General features: G+C 44.4%; 1 long non-coding RNA gene across 1 annotated transcript; it reads left to right on the forward strand.

Annotated features, from left to right (window-relative positions):
- Positions 1-9537: 9537 nt before the first annotated feature.
- On the forward strand, positions 9538-11570 carry LOC139750349 (uncharacterized). The gene is made up of 2 exons (XR_011713112.1): positions 9538-9727; positions 9807-11570. It is a non-coding gene; the product is annotated as an uncharacterized lncRNA (long non-coding RNA).
- Positions 11571-23365: the final 11795 nt, after the last annotated feature.

Consider the following 23365-nt stretch of genomic DNA (forward strand, 5'->3'; position numbering starts at 1 on the left):
AAACTCAGTCACCAACTTCTGCAGTTTCTCACCCGAATCAGCCATCAGCGCTGCATCATCAGCGAACAACAATTGACTCACTTCCCAAGCCCTCTCATCCACAACAGACTGCATACTTGCCCCTTTCTCCAAAACTCTTGCAATCATCATCCTAACAACCGAATCCATAGACAAATTAAACAGCCGTGGAGATATCACGCACTCCTGCGGCAACCAGTTACTTTCCTCTCTTCCTACTCGTACACATGCCATACATCCTCGATAAAAACTTTTCACTGCTTCTAGCAACTTACCTCCCACACCATATACTCTTAATACCCTCCACAGAGCATCTCTATCAAATCTATCATATGCCTTCCCCAGATCCATAGATGCTACATACAAATCCATTTGTTTTTCTAAGTATTTCTCACATACATTCTTCAAAGCAAACACCTGATCCACACATCCTCTACCACTTCTGAAACCACACTGCTCTTCCCCAATCTGATGCTCTGTACATGCCTTCACCCTCTCAATCAATACCCTCCCAGATAATATCCCAGGAAAATTCAATATATATATATATATATATATATATATATATATATATATATATATATATATATATATATATATATATATATATATATATATATATATATATATATATATATATATATATATATATATATATATATATATATATATATATATATATATATACATATATATATATTGTCATGTACTCTCCTAAGATCTTGTTTAAGGGTATTGGATTACTAGCAATCGAATAGTCGTTTCCCTGTTGAGGGCGATCATAGCCTCGCAGTTAGCGTTCCCAGCTACCACGCAAATGTTACGGGGTTCGAATCTATGCATATATGTATATATATATATTATCATGTACTCTCCTAACATCTTGTTTAGATTTAAAATCTTATATCATTTTGTCCTCCATACTACGCACCACTACCTCTCTGCCACGTTGGAACCAGATCGTTCTGCGTTCATTCAAGTCCTTGTTGCTTCGTCTCACTTTGACTGAGACAAGCCGGGCTTCATACCCACTCCTTATATATCAGTGCCGTTGCCTTCCACGGCAGTCTCAACCCAGACGGCATCCTGAGGTGTAGTGGCTCTTCCCCGAGGTGTGCTGGTGTGGTAGGGGAGCGTAACGATTTTTTTTTTATATAATTTAAGCTGCCTTTGTGGTTAAATGCACTTATGGTTGTATTAACATAGTTTTATGTTGTGTGCTGGGAAATTGCTTTTCATTTGATTTGTGGTTAATTAGTTATTATACTTGCTGTTACTTCTATGTTTGGTTAATAATACTGATCATTATCAACCTTGAGCTCATTCTACACCTGTAACTTTTCACAATCATTTATGACGGGTCTTCTCTTCGCAGTATAACCTAGACAACATGCTCTACATCGACCATCACCTTCATTACTGTGAGAGCTAGATTCGTTATAAAATATATATATATATATATATATATATATATATATATATATATATATATATATATATAGTGATGTTTTAATGGCAAAGGCGGAGATCCAGAGTGATAATATTCTATGACATAAAGTAAGTTGGTAAAGTTAATTTCAACTTGACTTCTGGGTTTAGGCAACTCAGCCCCAATGACGTGCGGCCGTCACTTTGCTATATTCATTCAGATCTAAGACAGTGTGTTCGAGGGCGCACGTGTGTGTGTGTGTGTGTGTGTGGACAATCGCATGTTTACCAAATGGCGTCCTAGTTACGTCTCTTTGTTGTATATCAACTGACTGTTATATTTCTCTCTTGTGTCTCCCCTGATGATGTGATTATTACAGTGGCGCGCGTGATCTAGTATATGCAAAAAAAAAAAAAACACAGGAAAATGAAACTCGATAAGTGCACTTTCGTGTAATGATTACTTCGTTAGGGGAGATACAAGAATGCGACAGAAGACGTAGAACAGTCAGTTGATATACAAGGAAGAGACGAAGCTAAAACGCCATTGGTAAACAAGCGTTACTGGATGGTGGTATTTGGTCTGGCATCATGCCTGTCATAAAATTTTCATCATGTGAACAAGAAAGGAACGGTTTACAAATTTTGCGTACAATAAAGCTATCCAATTTGTATAGACCTTCACTAATAGTGATACTACAATTCTTTTTGATTTTGATAATAGAAGATTCAATGATATATCTCGTGGTAAAGGAGTTAAGTTAATAACTGAATTAGCATTATTCCTATCAATACAATGGTCATGATTAAACGAGGCATTTGATTCTTGTCTTGTTCTTATGCTATATTGATGTTGCTGAAGTGTTACTTAAAATCCCTACCAGTCTGCCTAACATAAAACATATTACAATTTTTACAAGGTATTGTGTAAACACAGTCCGCAGAATTTTCTGGTGATTTTTTTTTTTATTAAGATAGATTCATAGTATTGTTATTGCTGAAGGCTACATTTACAGTGAAGGATTTAAGCAACCTGGGAAGTAGTGTAAAATCATCACTAAAATGGAGAGCTAAAAGATTCTTGGTATCAGTGGGAAATTTCAACATAACTCTATAGAATGATTTCTTCCGCAACTTAAGGGATTTATCAATGAAAGATCTAGGATACTCTAACTTGGATTCAACAGAATATATCTTCTCAAACTCATCATCAATAAACTCTGGGCTGCAAATACGTAATGCCCTAAGGAACATAGATTGAAATGATTATAACCTTGACAGAGTTAAACTATCATTTCAATCTATGCTCCTTAGGGCTTTACGTATTTGTAGTTGAGAGTTCATTGATGATGAGTTTGAGAAGATATATTCTATTGGATCTAAGTTGAAATACCCTAGATTTTTCACTGATAAATCTCCTAAGTTAGCAAAGCAATCATTTTATAGAGTTGAGCCCAAACCTCCCATTGACACCAAGAATCTTTTAGTTCTCCCTTCTAGTAATAATTTTACTTTACTTCCCATGTTGCTTAAACCCTTTAATGTGAATGTTACCTTCAGCAACAATAATACTGTAAAGAATATCTTAATCAGGAAGTCACCAGAATATTCTCCTGGATGCATCAATAAAGTGCCATGTAAAAATGGTGATAAGTTTTAAGTTGGGCAGACTTAAGCAACATAAATATAGTATTAGAACAAGACAAGAATCAAATGCCTTGTTTAATCACGTTAAAAACTATGATCATTGTACTGACTGGAGTAATGCCATCTCAGTTATTAACTCTAACTTCAGTACCACGATAAATATCAATGAATTTTCCATTGTTGAATACACAAAGAATTATAACCTTAATATTAGTGAAGGTCTATACAAATTGGATAGCTTTATTGTTGATAAAATTTGTAAACAATTCCCCTTGTCCAAATAATAAGTTTATGATACGCTCGTTGTCTGTCTTGGACACCACGTGTTTACCAAATGGCGTCGTAGCTACGTCTCTTCGTTGTATATCAACTGACTTATATTTCTTTCTTGTATCTCCCCTGATGATGTGTTTATCACATAGAAGTGCACTTGGGAACTTATGACGTTTCATTTTCCCCGGGGACTCATAGGAATATACTTGATCACGCGCAAAGTTGTGATCCTTTGAAATATATATAAACAGCTCTAGTGGCTGATTCATGTGAGAGACGGCAGAGGTTGGTGACCGAGATTGGAAAAGTGTGTGAAAGAGAAAGTTGAGAGTAAATGTCGATAAGAGCAAGGTTATTAGGTTCAGTAGGGTTGAGAGACAAGTTAATAAGGAGGTAAGTTTGAATGGAGAAAAACTGGAGGAAGTGAAGTGTTTTAGATATCTGGGAGTGGACTCAGCAGCCAATGGAACCATGGAAGCGAAAGTGAGTCACAGGGTAGGGGAGGGAGCGAAAGTTCTGGGAGCCATTCAGAATGTGTGGAAGGAGAGAACGTTATCTCGGAGAGCAAAAGTGGGTATGTTTGAAGGAATAGTGGTTTCAACAATGTTATATGGTTGCGAGGCGTGGGCTATAGAGAGAGATGTACGGAGGAGGGTGGATGTGATGGAAATGAAATATTTCAGGATACAATGTGGTGTGAGGTGGTTTGATCGAGTAAGTAATGAAAGGGTAAGAGAGATGTGTGGTGGTTAAGAGAGCAGAAAAGGGTGTGTTGAGATGGTTTGGTCACATGGAGAGAATGAGTGAGGAAAGATTGACCAAGAGGATATATGTGTCAGAGGTGGAGGGAACAAGGGGAAGAGGGAGACCAAATTGGAGGTGGAAGGATAGAGTGAAAAACATTTTGAGCGATCGGGGCCTGAACACACAGGAGGGTGAGAGGCGTGCAAGAAATGGAGTGAATTGGAACGATGTGGTATACCGGGGTCGACGTGCTGTCATTGGACCGAACCAAGGCATGTGATGCGTCCGGGGTAAACCATGGAAAGGTCTGTGGGGCCTGGATGTGGAAAGGGAGCTGTGGTTTCGGTGCATTATACATGGTAGCTAGAGACTGAGTGTGAACAAATGTGGCCTTTGTTGTCTTTTCCTAGCGCTACCTCGCTGAAACAGGGGATAACCATGCAGTTATCCTGTGGGACGGGGTAACGATAGTACTGGATTAAGGCAAGCAAGTATGAATATATACATGTGTATGTATGTAGTGTCTGCGTATGTGTATGTATATGTTTATGTATATGTATGTACATGTGCGCATGTGGGCGTTTATGTATATATATGTGTATATGAGTGGATGAGCCATTCTTCGTCTGTTTCCTGGCGCTACCTCGTTGACGCGGGAAACAGCGATTATGTATAATGAATATGAATATGAGAGAGAGAGAGAGAGAGAGAGAGAGAGAGAGAGAGAGAGACATGGCACATAAACAAGGTTTAGGGGCGGGGCTACACTATCGCACAACTCCCTCCGCATAACACACAAAAGTTAATAACACACACATACACACACATACACATACATACACACACATACACACACACATACACACACACACAAACACACGCATACACACATACACACACACACACACACACACACACACATATATATATATATATACACACACACTCACACACATATATACACACACACACACACACACACACATATATACACACACATACACACTCACACACACACATACACACACACGTGCGCGCACTGTCCCAGATCTGAATGAATAGAGCAACGTGACGGTCGTTACGTCACTCGTTAAAATTACCAACTTACTCACTGTATGTCGTAGAAAATCATCACTCTGGATCCCCGCCTTCCTCATTAAAACATCATAATATATATATATATATATATATATATATATATAATTTTTTTCTTTTTTAAATTTTGCTTTGTCGCTGTCTCCCGCGTTAGCGAGATAGCGCAAGGAAACAGACGAAAGAATGGCCCAACCCACCCACATACACATGTATATACATACACGTCCACACACGTAAATATACATACCTATACATCTCAACGTATACATACATATACACACACAGATATATACATATATACACATGTACATAATTCATACTGTCTGCCTTTATTCATTCCCGTCACCACCTCGCCACACATGAAATGACAACCCCCTCCTCCCTCATGTGTGCGAGGTAGCGCTAGGAAAAGACAACAAAGGCCACATTCGTTCACACTCAGTCTCTAGGTGTCATGTAATAATGCACCGAAACCACAGTTCCCATTCCACATCCAGGCCCCACAAAACTTTCCATGGTTTACCCCGACACACACACACACACACACACACACACACACACATATATATATATATATATATATATATATATATATATATATATATTATCCCTGAGGATAAGGGAGAAAGAATACTTCCCACGTATTCCCTGAATGTCGTAGAAGGCGACTAAAAGGGGAGGGAGCGTGTGGCTTGAAATCCTCCCCTCTTTTTTTTTTTTTTTTTCAAAAAAATGGAACAGAGAAGGGGGCCAGGTGAGGATATTCCGTCAAAGGCCCAGTCCTCTGTTCTTAACGCTACCTCGCTAACGCGGGAAATGGCGAATGGTATGAAAGAAAATATATATATATATATATATATATATATATATATATATATATATATATATATATATATATATATATATATATATATATCTCAGTCTAAGCTGATATAACGCCTAACAACAGGTTCTGCGGGAGGATGAACAGTTGGGCTGGACGTGGGTTGGCTGCCGCACCCGGGATGCGCCCAGGATTAGAAACCGGATGTGTTCGTACATGAATCATTGTCAGCGAGCCACGCTAACCATTGCACCACGGAAGCTTGTCCATGTGTGTGTGTGTGTGTGTGTGTGTGTGTGTGTGTGTGTGTGTGTGTGTGAGCGGTCATTCTACCGTAAGGGTTGTCATGGCAGTGGGCCAAGTGGCTCTTGGCCAGTACGACACGGGCCAGGCGACGCGAGGCGGGCGGGGGAGCACCGTGTGAACTGGCGGCAGCCACAACTCGTGACAGTGGTCTGCTGGCACGGGTGCCAGGGAGCTCGTCATGAGACACCCGCTGCCCATCATACTTTCCTGGCTATTCCAGGTATTGACTCCCTCCCCCACGGGGTCGTCACACCCTCACATCTGAGTGAGTCTCCTCCTCCATAAATAACTTTCATTTTTCCTCCGAATGGTTCACTCACGCCGCATTCTGTACCTTCCACACATTATGTAAACTCCAGATCTTCCCTCACACTGCCCCACTCATCCTTTATCTCTTCCATTCCCCGTGGATGGAGACCTCTGCCTCACACTGGCTCCACGTATATGATGATGCAGTTTATACAACCTTCCACGTATATGGTGATGCAGTTTACACAACCCTCCACGTATATGATGATGCAGTTTATACAACCTTCCACGTATATGATGATGCAGTTTATACAACCCTCCACGTATATGATGATGCAGTTTATACAGCACTCCACGTATATGATGATGCAGTTTATACAGCACTCCACGTATATGATGATGCAGTTTATACAACCCTCCACGTATATGATGATGCATCTTATACAGCCCTCCACGTATATGATGATGCAGTTTATACAACCCTCCACATATATGATGATGCAGTTTATACAACCCTCCACGTATGTGATGATGCAGTTTATACAACCCTCCACATATGTGATGAAGCAGTTTATACAACCCTCCACGTATATGATGATGCAGTTTATACAACCCTCCACGTATATGATGATGCAGTTTATACAACCCTCCACGTATATGATGATGCAATTTATACAACCCTCCACATATGTGATGATGCAGTTTATACAACCCTCCACTTATATGGTGATGCAGTTTATACAACCCTCCACGTATATGATGATGCGGTTTACACAAACTTTCCACACTTTACTTTTTACATTTGAATAAAAGTAGTTTCAACTTAGATCTACTGGAGACAGATTTCCTTTGTACATATCCATGACACAAGTGATTTAAGACATGGCACAATACCTTCTGTAGAGGAACACAGCAGCAGTAACATCTGTCAGAATATTAGCTGTTTCCATAAACTGGCCACGAAGATCATACGAGAGATGAGAGACTGAGGAAGATTGAGGGTCTCAATACTTGAAGGGAAGCATGACAGAAGGTACATAGGTGAATGGCACCGGCAAGTAACAGATGATTGGCTGATCGAATATTACCTGTGGGCTGGGGCGCTACAGAAATATACCTCGAACGTCTGTAATTGAGGGACTGTGTATGTGTGTGTGTGTGTGTGTGTGCGTTAGTTGACGCATAACTCACACGAAGAGTCCATCATCACGAATGAGATCCATAAACTGAAAGAACATAACACTGTTCTTCGTGAAAACTGAATTCACTTTGAGACCACAGGGATCATTGTCCTCTGACCCGTGTGTGAGGCGTGAGCCAGTCCTGTGTATGGAGGGGACATGGATGATTCTGTAGCCTCACCCACAGGGACAGCCACAGTCTGTGAACCACTGGTGATGAGACGATAGTCTCTACTGATGCACCTGGCAGGTCAACCTCGGTGCTGCCACCGCCCCCGAGTGTCTAAATATCCCTTGACACCACAATGTCTCAGGCTACGCCAGGTGACCTGCCAACAACTGAACTTCCTGCAATACACAAACGTACCCGAGGCTTCCTCTATTGTTTATGATATACTCCCACACCTGAGGCTTCCTCTATTGTTTATGATATACTCCCACACCTGAGGCTTCCTCTATTGTTTATGATATACTCCCATACCTGAGGCTTCCTGTATTGTTTATGATATACTCCCGTACATGGGGCTTCCTGTATTGTTTATGATATACTCCCATACAGGGGGCTTCCTGTATTTTTTATGATATACTCCCGTACACTCCCATACATGGGGGCTTCCTGTATTGTTTATAATATACTCCCATACATGGGGTTTCCTGTATTGTTTATAATATACTCCCATACATGGGGTTTCCTGTATTGTTTATAACATACTCCCATACATGGGGCTTCCTGTATTGTTTATGATATACTCCCATACACAGGGCTTCCTGTATTGTTTATGATATACTCCCATACATGGGGGTTTCCTGTATTGTTTATAATATACTCCCATACATGGGGTTTCCTGTATTGTTTATAATATACTCCCATACATGGGGCTTCCTGTATTGTTTATGATATACTCCCATACATGGGGTTTCCTGTATTGTTTATGATATACTCCCATACATGGGGCTTCCTGTATTGTTTATGATATACTCCCATACATGGGGCTTCCTGTATTGTTTATGATATACTCCCACACAGGGGGCTTACTGATTTGTTTATGATATATTCCCATACATGGGGGCTTCCTGTATTGTTTATAATATACTCCCATACATGGGGCTTCCTGTATTGTTTATGATATACTCCCGTACATGGGGGCTTCCTGTATTGTTTATGATATACTCCCATACATGGGGCTTCCTGTATTTTTTATGATATACTCCCGTACATGGGGCTTCCTGTATTGTTTATGATATACTCCCACACATGGGGGCTTCCTGTATCGTATATAACACATTCTCTACCTGAGGCTTCCTGTATCGTATATGATATCCTCCCATATCTGAAGCCTCCTGTAACTATATATCAGCCTTATCTCAGTGTTACTTCAGTCAGCAACACGATCAATAAGCACCGAATGACTGAGTTGGGCGGCACAAGCAAGTTGAACTGTCATGTATAATATCAAAGCTTTTCTTTGATACATTATGTCATCAGTTCCCATCACATGGTATTATTCTCAGAGACTTTATTTCAATGTCGAAAGATTCTTTCTCTTATTTTTATGTTTTGGTTCATACCTCGTGTCCAAGCTTCGAATTGTTCAATGGAAACATATAAGTCCTTGTTTGAGGATCACATGATTGAGGCAGCACCTGTTAACTGGCATCTCATGCTACAGTCTCGGGGTCTCGTGACAAGAGCCAAGATGGCCGGCCCACACTGGCAGCTCCGCCCTCCTCCCACATCCACATATATAAACCCAGGCTCGTCAGGACACCTGCCAGTGCAGACCAGACCGCCGGAGACACAGAGGGAGCTCTACCTAACACACCCACACCCACACACACACACACACACAAACACACACCCACACACAGACACACACACACACACACACACACACACAGCCTGGCAATAGGTTCAAAGGAGTCCATCAAGATCTACTGTGATTCACCGAGTAGCTGATGAAAGGTAGATATAATCTACTAAACACAATTACCTTAGCAACACCTGTGACTAACCTGAATATTAGCCATGACTTCTGTTGCAGTTTACCTGAAGGAGGATGACGACCAGCCCGGCTGTAGCCCCCAGAGGTGCTGGGCACACCATCGCCGACCGTCCTTGCTGCACGTCTGGACCGCCACATCCCAGGCAGGAGTCACGCTCCTTCTGAGTACACCCTGGGTCAGGGGTCATGGGTCACCTACCAGCTACGAGGTCATATCTAGGGAATCCTGGGCAGTGTTGCCAGGCGATAGCAACAGGCAGATTTGCAGAGGCGACAGCGGGCAGGGACAGTGTCGGAAGGCGTTGGAGGGCTTACCTGGTCTTCACTCGTACTATCGTCGACCACGTCTCCATCGGTGTCTGGTGACCTCTCCAACACCCTAGACGTCCGCAGCCTCCACAGTTCACCCTCACCTGAGCTCCACCTTCTCTCCTGACCTCCTGCTGATACAATGATTGGCTGGTTGTGGACCTGAGGATTCCACTCTCTGTTCTCACACACCGGAATATCATCTCTCGCCTGTGCTCCAACAGTTTCCGGGATCTAGTGATGACAATAGTGTAGAACAAGATCATAACGTTCTTCGTCAAAATTCCCGATGAAATGTGTTACGAGAGGAAGTCAGAAGTGAGCGGTTCATGCTAAGCAGTGTTGTTGCTATCCAGCAGCGAGGAAAGTGTCAGCTGTACGAAGTGTCTTGTGTCGTTGTGTCATGAGGAAAGTATTGGTTCAGGTGATGTTGTGCAGATGTTATGAGGAACTGATGATCCACGGAGTGTGTGCCTGTAGTCTCCTTCCTTCATTGCTACAGCTTGATCCTCCTTCACCTCCTCGATGAGCAACATCTTTTCATGTTTTTTTTGTTTTTTGTTTTGGTACAAGCGAACCATCAGCTCAACGTACAGAAGAAATATCCTCGTCCAATTGTTATTCATCATTCCAAAAGAAAAAAAAGAATGACCAACCTTGTCCATGAAATTAGTAGATGCTTCACCATTAGTAACGGAACTTTGATCAATAATTTGGAAATTGATATCTTGTTAGTCAGAATTTAAGAACTGGTGGTAAGCAGGATCCAGCTGGATATTCACTACAGGAGGAACAGTGTGCATTTGTGGCGATAACTTGGATTGTTCACCACAGACTTAGAACATAAGGCGTGTGTAGGAAGGTAAGAACAACACAAAAAAAAAACAAAAAAAAAAAAACGAAGCATTCTCCCTGAGACCGATCTAGCATGAAGACATTGGACCTAGAGAGAAATGCTTTCTAAAAAAAAAAAGAAATACAAAGTTCATCCAAGCTAAGACGTGTGACGGAATGTTCCCCAGTGTTTGGGTTCCCCGTGTTTCAGTTTCCAGGCATCCTGGACGAGACGGCAGCGCCTTGTCGTCCAGGGTCCCGATCATCACCCCGGGTCACCACCAGTGGTGTACAGGACGGCACACCTCCGGTCTACAGCGTCCGCCCAGAGCTACGTGTGAGCGGTGAGCGTGGCGACCCAGCGAGGCTGAGCCCTCCCGTGTCGGCACGCTTGCCCCCCTCTCCCAACCTCACAGCTCCTGCCGTCCTGAACCCGCCGCCCGCGCCAGCCAGTTCTCTGACGGGTTGGATCATTCAACACATCTGCTGCCACTTGACCAATCAGAGAACTCCCTGGCTGCCTGGAGCAAATGCTGCCATCCTATTGGTTTCTAACGTGCCACCTGAACCAAAAGGCGGCGCACTTGCTCTCCTCCTGCCCGGGGTGATACGTGTGACCAGGAATGTTACTTTGTGAGAGGTCATAAAATATAAAATCTCTTCGCTCGTATCTTTCTTCTCTATTCGACTGTCACAAACGCCCAGGACACGTCCTCGTGCGCCATCACAAGTCATCATACCGATGACGCCATGACAAAGAAATAAACCAAACTTGTTACAGACACTAATGTGACGTGATGACTGAACAACCACATACGTGACTGGCAGGGTTGTACTGTACTGCTGTAACGTAGGGTTGTACTGCACTGCTGTAACACAGGGCCGTACTGCACTGCTGTAACACAGGGCCGTACTGCACTGCTGTAACACAGGGTAGTACTGCACTGCTGTAACACAGGGTTTTACTGCACTGCTGTAACACAGGGATGTACTGCACTGCTGTAAGACAGGGTTGTACGGCACTGCTGTAACACAGGGCCGTACTGCACTGCTGTAACACAGGGCCGTATGCACTGTGTAACACAGGGCTGTACTGCACTGATGTAACACAGGGCTGTACTGCACTGCTGTAACACAGGGTTTTACTGCACTGATGTAACACAGGGTTGTACTGCACTGCTGTAACACAGGGATGTACTGCACTGATGTAACACAGGGATGTACTGCACTGCTGTAACACAGGGCCTTACTGCACTGCTGTAACACAGGGCTGTACTGCACTGATGTAACACAGGGCTGTACTGCACTGCTGTAACACAGGGTTGTACTGCACTGCTGTAACACAGGGCTGTACTGTCGTAACACAGGGATGTACTGTACTGCTGTAACACAGGGATGTGCTGCACTGCTGTAACACAGGGCCTTACTGCGCTGGTGTAACACAGGGATGTACTGCACTGCTGTAACACAGGATTGTACTGCACTGCTGTAATACAGGGCTGTAATGCACTATTGTAACACAGGGTTGTACTGCACTGCTGTAACAGAGCTGTACTGCACTGCTGTAACACAGGGTTATACTGCACTGCTGTAACACAGGGCTGTACTGCACTGCTGCAACACAGGGTTGTACTGCACTGCTGTAACACAGGGCTGTACTGCACTGTCGTAACACAGGGATGTACTGCACTGCTGTAACACAGGGATGTACTGCACTGCTGTAACACAGGGCTTACTGCACTGCTGTAACACAGGGCTGTACTGCACTGCTGTAACACAGGGCTGTAGTGCGCTGCTGTAACACAGGGATGTACTGCACTGCTGTAAGACAGGGTTGTACTGCACTGCTGTAATACAGGGCTGTAATGCACTGCTGTAACACAGGGCTGTACTGCACTGCTGTGACACAGGGCTGTACTGCACTGCTGTAGCACAGGGCTGTACTGCACTGCTGTAACACACGGCACTGCTTAACACTGGCCTTACTGCACTGCTGTAACACAGGGCTTGTACTGCACTGGCTGTAACACAGGTTGTACTGCACTGTCGTAGCGACAGGGATGTACTGTACTGCTGTAACACAGGGATGTAACTTGCTACTGCTGTAACACAGGGCCTGTACTGCACTGCTGTAACACAGGGCTATACTGCACTGCTGTAACACAGGGTTGTACTGCACTGTACTGCTAACACAGGGGATGTTCTGCACTGCTGTAACACCAGGGGTTGTACTGCACTGCTGTAATACAGGGCTGTAATTGCACTGCCCGTAAACATGGAAGTGTTACCTGCACTGCTGTGACACAAGGAAGTACTGCACTGCTGTAACACAGGGCCTTACTTTGCCTGCTGTAACTCAGGACTGTTACATGCACCTAGCTGTAACACAGGGCTGTACTGCACTGCTTGTAACACAGGGTTGTACTGCACTGCTGTAGCACAGGGATTGTACTGCCATCTGCTGTAACTACAGGGATGTCCGGACTGCTGTTAAAAAAAAAAAACACAGTGTTGTACTGCACTGCTGGTGGAATCACAGGGCTTGTAACTGCCTGGTGTAACACAGGGCTGTACTGCATGCTGTAACACTAGGGTTGTACTTGGCAACTGTTGTAACACAGGGTTTGAAACGCTATTGCTGTAGACACTGGTCTGTACGGCACTGCTGTAACACAGGGCTGTACTGCACTGTTGTAACACAGGGATGTACCGCACTGCTGTAACACAGGGCCTTACTGCACTTTTGTAACACAGGGATGTACTGCACTGCTGTAACATAGGGCTTTACTGAACTGTTGTGATGCAGGGCTGTACGGCACTGCTGTAACACAGGGATGCACTGCACTGCTGTAACACAGGGCTGTCGGCACTGCTGTAACACATGGCTGTATGGCACTGCTGTAACACAGGGCTGTACTGCACTGCTGTAACACAGGGCTGTAAGGCACTGCTGTAACACAGGGATGTACGGCTCTGCTGTAACACAGGGCTGAACGGCACTGCTGTAACACAGGGCTGTACGGCACTGCTGTAACACAGTGCTGCTCTGCATTGCTTTAAAACAGGGCTGTACTGTACTGCTGTAACGCAGGGCTGCATTGCATTGCTGTAACGCTGGGTTGTACTGCACTGCTGTAACACAGATCTGTCCTGCATTGCTGTGACACAGTACTGTACTCCACTGCTGTATCCGAACTGTGCTACACTCCTGTAAGACAGGGCTGTACTGCACTCCTGTAACACAGAGCTGTGTTGCACTGGTGTAACACAGGGCTATACTGCACAGCTGTAATACGGAACTGAACTGCACTGTTATAACGCAGGGCTGTACTGCACTGCTGTAACACAAGGCTCTACTTCATTGCTGTTTCAAAGGGGTGTACTGCACTGCAGTAACAGAGCTGTATTGCACTGTTGTAACACAGGGCTGTATTGCAATGCTGTAAGACAAGGCTTACTGTACTGCTGCAACACAGGCACTGCACTGCTTTGACACAGGGCTGTACTTGATTGCTGTAACACAAGGCTGTATTGCACTGCTGTAACACAGAGCTGTACCGCACTGCTGTAACACAGGGCTGTGCAACACGGTACTATGCTGCTGTACTGCACTGTTGTAACATAGGGTTAGACTGCACAGCTGTAACACTGGACTGTACTGCACTGCTGTAACACAGGTCCGTGATGCAGCGCTGTGCAAAGGGTTGTGCTGCTGTATTGCATTGCTGTAAAACAGGGCTGTGCTTAACTGCTGTGACACAGAGCTGAACTGCACTTCTTCAAAACAGAGTTGTGCTGCTGTACTGTCATACTGTAGCACAGGGCTGTGCTAAACTGCTGTAACATAGAGCTTTGCTGCATTGCTAAAACATAGGGGCTTTGCTGCTGTAATGAACTGCTTTAACACGAGGCTGAACTGCTGTATTGCACTGCAGTAAGACAGAGCTGTGCCGCTGCACTGTACTGCTGTAACACAGGACTGTCTTATCATACTGCACTGTCATAATACAGGGTTTTGCTGCTCTACTGCACTGCTGTAACACAGAATTGTACTGCATTCATGTAACACAGGACTGTATTGCACTACTGTAACACAGGGCTGTACTGAACTGCTGTAACACAGAGTTGTCATCCTGTAGTACGCTGCTGAAACACAGGGCAGTGCTGCTGTATTGCAGTGCTGTAACATCGGGCTGTGCTAATGTACTGAAATGCTGTAATACAGGGATTTACTGAACTGCTGTAGCACCGGGCTATGCTGCTGCATTGCACTGCTGTAATTCAGGGTTGTACTGCTATATTACACTGCCGTAACCTGGGGATGTGCTGCTGTATTGCACTGCTGTAACATAGGACCATGATTCTGTACTGCAGTGCTGTAATACAAGGCTGCGCTGCCGTGTTACATCGTTGTAACACAGTGCTGTGCTTATATACGGCACTGCCGTAGTACAAGACTGTGCTGTGCTGCTTTAACACAGAGCTGTACTGCTGTACACAGGGTTGCACTGCATTACTGTACTGCCGTAACACAGAGTTCTGCTCCTGTACTGTATTGCTGTAACAAAAGGGTTCTACTGTTGTGCGGCACAGCACTGCAACAACACAGGGCTGTGCTGCTGTACTGCAATGCTGTAACGTAAGGCTGTGCTACTGTGCTGTGCTGGTGTGACACATGGCTCTTTTGTTTTACTAAAACGCTTTGCTCTTGTTCGCCACTGCTGTACTGCCTTCTGTTGTTCGCCACTGCTGTACTTTACTGCAGTGCTGTGCAGGTATATGGCACTGTCTTGATCGTGAACAGCACTGATATGCTGCTTTACGGCACTGCTGTGATGCTATACCACACTGCTGTACTCATGTATTGAGTGCTGTGTTTCTTTATGGCACTATTGTGCTAATGCACTGCAACTGCTGTGCTACTTTACTTCACTGCTGCTGCACGACATTCCTGTGCTCCTGCACAGCATCACTATGTTCCTGTACAGCACATTTGCGTTGCTATACGATGCTACTGTGCGGTACTGCTCTTCTGCTGTGCTGCTGTGCTTGTGGTGTGCTGTTCTATAGCACTGCAGTACTGAGGTCGTGTATGGCCCTGCTGTGCTATTGTATGCCACTGTTGTACTACAGCGTTGTGCTGTTAATAGGCAGTACCGTGCTGTTCTACGACAATGCTGTACTGCAGTATTGTGCTGCTGTATGGCACTGCTATGCTGTATTGCACTGTTATGCTGCTGCTATCGGGAACCACTGCGCTGTTAACTGGCACTGTTGTGCTGCTGTGCCATACTGCTTTGTTGCTGCATGATACTCCTGTGCTGCTTTACTGCAGTGCTGTGTTCTTATACTGCTTTGATGTGCTACTGTGCGGCACTGTTGCGCTGCTGTTAAACAGTGCTCCTATGGCAGCGCTGTGCTGCTGTAGAGCGCTACCTTGGTCCTGCATGCTGTGATGCTGTACAGAAATAGGTGTGTAACCTGTTTAACGGCACTGCTGTTTTGGTTCTGCTGTAAGGCACTGCTTTACTGCAGTGTAGTGGTACTACTATAGGCCACTGTTGAGTTGCTGTACAGAACCGCAGTGCTGCTGTGCTCCTGTACAGCACTGTTGTGCTTCTGTGAGGCATTGCTGTCCTGCTGAACTATAGGGCTGTGCTGCTGAGTGACACTGCTGTGCCACTGTACTGCAGTGCTGTTTTCTTGTGCGGTACTCCTGTACGGCGTTGATGTGTGCAGTGCTGCAGAGTTGTGCTGTTGTAGGACACTGCTGTATTCGTGTGGTGTACTGCTGTGAAACTTTTTGTCCACATTGCTGTGCTGCTTTCTGCTGTGCGACACTGTCGAACTTCTACGCCTCCTTGTGGCACTGATCTGCTCCTGTGCAGCATTGTTGTGCTGCTGTGTGTAAACAAGTGTTGTTGTGTCAGTGCTGGTATTTGTAACATCGCTCTTGTATGGTAACAGCCGTGAGTACAACAGTAACCTGCTTGGTTTCCCTGGTTACCACGTTTCAGTGAAGCAAAACTCCTGATCCAGATTCGTATCCCCCACAAGCTAAGTCCAGTGGCAAGCTGTCATTGTCTGTATCTACAATGTACCGAGGATACAAGACATCCATCGCTGTCATTATCCCGCAAGAATGGCCAGCATGATCTATGCTCGAAGACAGTACTAGGGGACTTCGATCTCCCTGTAGACAGTACTCGAGGACTTCGATCTCCCTGCAGACAGTACTCGAGGACTTCGATCTCCCTGCAGACAGTACTCGGGGACTTCGATCTCCCCGCAGACAGTACTCGAGGACTTCGATCTCCCTGCAGACAGTACTCGAGGACTTCGAGCTCCCTGCAGACAGTACTCGAGGACTTCGATCTCCCTGCAGACAGTACTCGGGGATCTCAATCTCCCTGCAGACAGTACTCGGGGACTTCGATCTCCTTGCAGACAGTACTTGGGGACTTCGATCTCCCTGCAGACAGTACTCGAGGACTTCGATCTCCCTACAGACAGTACTCGAGGACTTCGATCTCCCTGCAGACAGGACTCGAGGACTTCGATCTCCCTGCAGACAGTACTCGAGGACTTCGATCTCCCTACAGACAGTACTCGAGGACTTCGATCTCCCTGCAGACAGGACTCGAGGACTTCGATCTCCCTGCAGACAGGACTCGAGGACTTCGATCTCCCTGCAGACAGTACTCGAGGACTTCGAGCTCCCTGCAGACAGTACTCGAGGACTTCGATCTCCCTGCAGACAGTACTCGGGGATCTCAATCTCCCTGCAGACAGTACTCGGGGACTTCGATCTCCTTGCAGACAGTACTTGGGGACTTCGATCTCCCTGCAGACAGTACTCGAGGACTTCGATCTCCCTACAGACAGTACTCGAGGACTTCGATCTCCCTGCAGACAGGACTCGAGGACTTCGATCTCCCTGCAGACAGTACTCGAGGACTTCGATCTCCCTACAGACAGTACTCGAGGACTTCGATCTCCCTGCAGACAGGACTCGAGGACTTCGATCTCCCTGCAGACAGTACTCGAGGACTTCGATCTCCCTGCAGACAGTATTCGAGGACTTCGATCTCCCTGCAGACAGTACTTGGGGACTTCGATCTCCCTGCAGACAGTACTCGGGGATCTCAATCTCCCTGCAGACAGTACTCGGGGACTTCGATCTCCTTGCAGACAGTACTTGGGGACTTCGATCTCCCTGCAGACAGTACTCGAGGACTTCGATCTCCCTACAGACAGTACTCGAGGACTTCGATCTCCCTGCAGACAGGACTCGAGGACTTCGATCTCCCTGCAGACAGTACTCGAGGACTTCGATCTCCCTACAGACAGTACTCGAGGACTTCGATCTCCCTGCAGACAGGACTCGAGGACTTCGATCTCCCTGCAGACAGTACTCGAGGACTTCGATCTCCCTGCAGACAGTATTCGAGGACTTCGATCTCCCTGCAGACAGTACTTGGGGACTTCCATCTCCCTGCAGACAACTATCATACGTTCATCAGTCGACTTCCTGGTGATCACAGGCAGAGTGCAGGGTTGTCAGTATGGGGCCATATCGCCTCACTTTACCCCCCCTGTGAGAGGAAGGAACTGTTCCTTCTTGACACCTGATTAAACAACTTCACCTGCTGAGCCTACCAGAGCCACATGCTGGCAAATAATTACCACGAAGATGTGCGGCCTGTAATTGTAATATATATATATATATATATATATATATATATATATATATATATATATATATATATATATATATATATATATATATATATATATATATATATATATATATATATATATATATATATATATATATATATATATATATATATATATATACATATATATATATTTTTTTTTTTTTTTCATACTATTCGCCATTTCCCGCGTCAGCAAGGTAGCGTTAAGAACAGAGGACTGGGCCTTTGAAGGAATACCCTCACCTGGCCCAATTCTCTGTTCCTTCTTTTGGAAAATTAAAAAAAAAATGAGAGGGGAGGATTTCCAGCCCCCCGCTCCCTCCCCTTTTAGTCGCCTTCTACGACACGCAGGGAATACGTGGGAAGTATTCTTAATCCCCTATCCCCAGGGATAATATATATATATATATATATATATATATATATATATATATATATATATATATATATATATATATATATATATATATATACATAATCAGTCTGTTCAATGATCACGTCAAATTTGAAATACAATAACTCAGGTCACATCCTAGTAAACTGTAACTTGAAATTATTGTTCTTTAACCAACCGACTATAATTACTCTAAGACTGAAGTAGCAAAGCTGGTGAAAGATTGACCTATGACCTACCAGCCCGATTGCTTGACCCTTAGTAGATCACTGGCAAAACAACTTTCACACGGCAGATGAGCCACATTATGGTCAGGTGACCATAATGTGGCTCATCTGTGCTGGTTGTGGTCATCTTGTGTGTCATCATCCACAGAATGGGCGGGAGAGCATAGCCAATTCGTCGTTCTTGTAGTAAACAGCAATATAATCCTCCAGAGCTGGACATGGAACGCTTCGTTCCCTCATACCGACGGACGGTACAAGCCTCTTCCTCCTGCTGCGTCCAGTGTGAGTATATCCTGCTGTGTGATCCTCGAGAAATACTTCAACCTTCACAAGTTGTCCTGCTCCTGGTTAACTCTGTCCGTAACCCTCGGTTTCCGTCCCTCAAGACTAGTTTCATCCACCAGCAGTAGACGTATTTTAAGCATTTTTTCTTTTTTAATCCTAGGTTGAATTTCATGACCCACAAGATCATGTCAGGGTTTGCATCACGCGACCGACGTTTCCAAGAGGCGTCACTTGGCAAACACGGTGTAAGACAGAGGCAAGCCACCATCACATTCTCCCAACACTCCTTCAGCTAGGTTTGTTACTCCCAGCTCAGGTCACACATTCATCAAACCTTATGCTCAGCATCACTTCTGTATCTGGCTATTAATCCTTCCTCGTCACCCAAAATAATTCTTCAGAGATTAACTACATCTTGTACCACGTTATTTTCCCCTTAGTCTCAGTTGGATGTTATTCTTGAAGGAGATTATCTGCTCATCATTTAACTGTCAAGTTTTATTCCCGCCTCGGTGTTGTTTCTACGTACAAATTCTCTCTTTCATTTGCGTTGTTTCGTCTGTTCGCTGACGTTGGTCGATGGGCGCTGACGTTGGTCGTTGGGCGCTGACGTTGGTCGATGGGCGCTGACGTTGGTCGTTGGGCGCTGACGTTGGTCGTTGGGCGCTGGCGTTGGTCGTGGCTGTTGTTTGCTCTTGACGGTAAAATCAGGGATCCTGTCACCTGAGTTCGCAGGTTTCGCTGACTTGGAGAGACTGTGCCTCTCCTTGAAGAAAGAGCTTAGCCAAGTTACTGGGGAGCTTGTTGATCCCTGAAGGAGGACTTGACTGAGAGGGAAGAATGATGTCCAATAAAGGAAAGTCATAGTTAACTTGGGAAGCAAGTTACGACTTAAAAGGACAGCAATGGAGGGGAAGTGCAGGGATTCTATACCGGAGGATGAGTGTATTGCTCTGCTTGAAGAGCCAGAGGACAACGGTGCGTCCACCCCTGTGAGGCTGGACACGAAGGTGAGTAAGATTTTGATTGTTGGTGACCGTCAGGTTGGGTATATGGATGGGACCTTTTGTAGCAGAGATTGGAAAAATATGACGAGGGTTCGTTTTCCTGGTGCCAAGGTGGGACATGTCGTTCTAATGGGAACAAGCCCATTGTTTGCCTGCTAATAGCAACGAGCCCATTGTTTGCCTTAGTGTAGGAGGCAGTGACACAGGAAAGACTAAGCGTGAGGAGTTAGTAGGTAGGTAACTATAGATAGTATTAACACGTCCTTCCCCTGGGAAGATAAAGTGCCTTACCTCCTGAAACATGTCTAGCACCTGAAAAAATAAAGTGGCTTATCCCCTGAAACTCGTCCACATACTGACCAAATAAAATGGCTTAACTCCTGAAACACGTCCACCCGCTGACACTAAAAAGTAGATTATCCTTCTTAAACACGTAAACCCCTTGCAAAATAAAGTGGCTTATCCACTGAATTAGAGTATAATGTGGTATTCCGCCTCTTGGAGGATTTGGATATGAACTGTAATCCAGGACAATGGCTGTAAATTGTCGTCTGAATAAGTATTGTGCGGACGAAAAGGTGACATTCATCGAAAACTGGTGTGTTTTCTTACGGCCAGAATGTTATGTATGCTAGGCTTGGGTCCACTTACCTAAGGCAGGTGTGCTGGCTTTGGCAGAGTCGGTGGAGAGGAACGTAGCCGGAGTGAGTCAGTCTCTAAACAGCTAGATGAAAGTGGTCTGGGATCATGTAGGAAGTGCGATGTATTAAGCTATTTATTTGAAAGTAATAGACGTAAGAAAAATGATAGATGTGTTTGAGCTAATAGGGAACGTTTTTGACATGGTGTGGCGTCAGAGCTTCATTTCTAAGCTCCCTCTACTACTTCCTCACTTTGCTCCGTCATAACTAGCTTCCTCTCTGGCCGATCTGTCTCTGTGGTTGCTGATGGATAAGGTTCTTCACCTTTCCCCAGCGGTTTCCCTCAGGGCTTTGTCCTGTCTCCTACACTTTTTCTCTTTTTTTCTCTACGATTTCCTTTCTTCCACAAATACCAAATGCACTCATACGCTAACGACTCAACACTACGTTCTTCCACATCCTTCAATTCTGCTCCCTTTTCTCTCACTTTGTCTACATTTCGTCTCGCCACAACTTTCTCAGTAAACTCAAATTTGGACAGGATATTTCGGTGGGGTAGATAAAATCTCGTTAAATTTGATACCTCCAAGACCCAGTTTCTGCCCACCTCTCTATCGATAATTCGTTGCAACTTTCCTTTTTCCTTTGATGATTCTGTAATTCCACCTCTTGATCCGATGAACATACTTAGTATCATTGTAACATCCATCCTTTCTTGGAAACCCGTCATTATGGAAATATCTAAGTCTACCTTTATGAAACTTGGAGTCCCGTTTTTCGAAATTTCTTTTCTTCCTAACAGTTGCTCCGTTTATACAAGGGAATGATACGTCTTTGTATTGAGTACTGTTTAAACTATTTTATCTATTGAAGATAGAGTTCTTGTCGTATATCCACATCTAATGCTTGGGGGGAAAAGTTTTTGCAACATACTGCAATAAAAACAGGAAAACATATACCATCAGCGTTAAATGGTATGAGAGTAAATATAACGAAAAGCCCAGATACGTTCTATCCGAAAAAAACCGAAGGCGAAAGATGAGATCGTGAAACCATTGGCTAATCTTTTCAAAGAGTCACTTACTTCGGGAAATGTTCCAGAATGGAAGTTTGCCGCTGCAACACCGATGTTCAAAGGCGGTAATATCTCACTGCCTGGCAATCATCGTTCAATCAGCTTAACGTCTGTAGTTGATAAACCAATAGAAATCATCATACGGGATAAGACTGTAAACCATATAGAGGACCACCGCTTAATGAATGATTCTCAGCAGGGTTTTCGACCTGATCGCTCATGTCTGATAGATTTGCTTGATTACTTTCTAGAAATAATCAGTATTTGATGTGAAAGTGAAATAGTTAACGTCATCTATTCTGATTTTCAAACAAACATTCGATAGACTTCCTCATCAAAGGTTACTAATAAAAGTTAAGTCACATAGTACAGATGGGTTGTCCTTCGATGTTTGGGACCTTGGCTGACTGGTTGTGAACAGTGATTAATGGTCAACTCTCTGACTGGTTAGACGTAAGAAGTGGTGTGCCACAGGGTTCAGTCTTGGGACCGGTTCTCTTTCTCATATTTATATTAACGATATTGATAATGAACTTTACTGTAAAATCTCTACATTCCCAGGTGACACGAAGTTGGGAAGTGAATCCATGACAGAGACCGCAGGTCTGCGGCTTCAAACTGACATTGACAAACTGAAGGACTGGACGGCAAATGAATTCTGATATTGATAACAACAAAGTTTTAGACATCGGTTGTAAAAATGAAAAGGCAATATACAAAATGAATTCTGTTGCGCGACAGAAGGTCAGTAAGGAAAAGGACTTGGGCGACCTGGTGACCTAAAACCAAGCAAGCAATGCACAGAAGCAGTAAAAGGGGCGAACAAAATCCTCGGATATAAGGTAAAGACTTTCAAATGTACGTCTCGGGAAATTATCATCGCTCTCTCCACAACTCTCTGGCTCGTCCCCATTGTCAGTGTTGTGTTTTGTTTTGGTCAACTTACCTGAGGAAAGACATAGACATCATGGAGAGAGTACACAGACGAGTTGCCATGATGGTTTCTGGCCAGAGCAACATATCCTATGAGAACTGACTAAACAAATTAAATCTATTTACCTTGGAAAAGAGAAGGTTGAGATGTGATATATAATTCAGGTATAGT

This window comes from Panulirus ornatus, chromosome 9, assembly GCF_036320965.1.
Source record: "Panulirus ornatus isolate Po-2019 chromosome 9, ASM3632096v1, whole genome shotgun sequence".
NCBI lineage: Eukaryota > Metazoa > Arthropoda > Malacostraca > Decapoda > Palinuridae > Panulirus > Panulirus ornatus.